Source organism: Leiobunum rupestre, chromosome 10, assembly GCF_980474605.1.
Source record: "Leiobunum rupestre chromosome 10, qqLeiRupe1.1.hap1, whole genome shotgun sequence".
Taxonomy (NCBI): domain Eukaryota; kingdom Metazoa; phylum Arthropoda; class Arachnida; order Opiliones; family Sclerosomatidae; genus Leiobunum; species Leiobunum rupestre.
In genome coordinates this window covers 50908134-50910176 of record NC_143393.1, presented here as the reverse complement: position 1 = coordinate 50910176, position 2043 = coordinate 50908134, and the positions used below count along the sequence as shown (strand labels likewise).

General features: G+C 33.6%; 1 long non-coding RNA gene across 1 annotated transcript; it reads right to left on the bottom strand.

Moving 5' to 3' along the window:
* Positions 1 to 1403: 1403 nt before the first annotated feature.
* On the bottom strand, positions 1404 to 1821 carry LOC149926167 (uncharacterized). Its single transcript, XR_016476909.1, has 3 exons — positions 1782 to 1821; positions 1545 to 1724; positions 1404 to 1468 (listed from the first exon to the last, which is right to left on the bottom strand). It is a non-coding gene; the product is annotated as an uncharacterized LOC149926167 (long non-coding RNA).
* Positions 1822 to 2043: the final 222 nt, after the last annotated feature.

Genomic DNA, 2043 nt, shown 5'->3' with positions numbered 1-2043 from the left:
AATAGATGGGGTCTCCTTTACTAAAAATATTTTTGGTCTTATATGGAACCCCAGCTTCAACACTATCCGGCTCTCTACCAGCAAACATCTTCATTAGCTTCTGATTGACCCCTGCCTTGTCACACACAATTACTAAAACTTTGAAGCCTGCCATTTGCAAATTTTCAATCGCTTCCAATATGATGCTTGCAAGTTCTTCGGCAGTCATTTTGTGGCAAGGGAAGAAAGCATAGGGATATTTGAAGCTTGTTGTCAGCCCCCTTACCATTAACTGTAAAATATGAGAAGCTAGTGGCATGTCTTCAATATTGTCCCCTTTTAAAGAACCTTCCAGATCTTTTAAAGCATTATTGGCTTCATTGAGTTCAACAAATCCTACTATGTCACCGGTACTTGGGTTTGATACTATATCCTGCTGTACAGTTATTTCGTCAACAATGATCGAAATGTACTTTTCATGGTCTTGTGCCTGATCAATATTTGCTTCCCTTCTCATCTCTATCAATGTTTTCTCAGAAAATCCACTTTCAGATCGTAAATGTTTGGAGTAGTCATATAAAGTCCTCCGTGATGGTAAGGAAAACACTTTTCGTAAATTTTCATACGTGCTTGCGGATTTGCTCTTAAGGTAAAGAGCCCATTTAACAATGGCTGGATGCCACTTTTGAGGACGATTTCCATTACTTTTAATTAGTCGAAGTTGTTCATTGAGAATAAATTTTCGAAAAGAATCTGGGTTAAGGGTTTTATCATTATCTACAGCTTTTTTCAACTCATCACCAAGCTTAGAATCAACACTAATAGCATTTTTAAAAATAAACTTCTGCGCTTTTCTTTGCAATTGTATGGATTTTCTCTTCAGAGCAGAATTCTTTTTCTTGAGAGCTGCAAATTTCAGTCTGGTTTGATCTTCATTTAAATACTTGAACTTGGATTTATTAATGTTAATTCCATTTTTCCTACGCTTTATTTTTTTCTTAAGAGTTTGATGGAACGCAGAGCAGCATTTACACTTCTTTTTAGACCACTTGAAAAATCGCTCACACTTTCTAGATCGAAGACTGTCGGAATTCCTGCAGTAAAATGCTGCAGAATGCTTAACATGCTTCATGTCTTCTTCTTTAACACCCCAACAAACATTAAACTTTTCAAAATGACTCAAACATTCAAGAACATCAGTGAAATTCTTTACATGAGAGAAACTTAAATTCAAATTAACTTCAAAGTTAAAGACAAAAAACTTCACTGCTTTCGATTGTAAAATTTCTACTCGCTTTGTCTCAAATTCACTTTCTTTTTGTAAGAAAGTCAAATTTTCATCTACCAAAATAGACCAATGGAAAGTTTCAGTGTAGTTTTTATTATAATCCAAAGCATGATTGAGAATATTCTCAAAAGATATTTCCAGAGTTTCATTTTGGTCGAGGGGAATTAAATTTTCTTGAATACCATTATTATATTTCTCCTCCTGCAATTAAACCAACCAAGAAAGGTTTCTCTTATGAGGGGTTTAATAATTATAATATTGTAAAAAGTATACTTACATGAATAATATGTGTAATATTTCCAGAGCTAAATGTTTCGTCATTAAGTGGTTCACAAATGGGATTGAGTGAGATGACACACTGTTCATTTTCATTTTGTTCTTTAGAGTAAGTAGTTCGAGACCTGTTAATGTGTAATACTTTTGGAGAAACTGGATTCAATTCTGGATGGTAAGTATACTAGAAAACAGTGGATATCAGAAATACATATACATTATTTTAAATTAAAAAACTCACATCTTGAATGGGATCTGGGCATTCATCACTTGGTCCTTTACCATTTAAAAAATGTAGGGAACAAACATAATGGTGTCGTTTGACAGTATTTTCAGTTATTGTTTCCCTATTAATAGATTGAATCCATCTTTGCAATTTAAATTGATTGTTACCTTTTTTTGGTAAAGCATAGAACTTAACATTTGTCATATGTGGTTTTCTCCGAGCTCTTGTATCGCTACGACATTTGTTATAACAACAAATACGAGTCATTTTGCTAAAA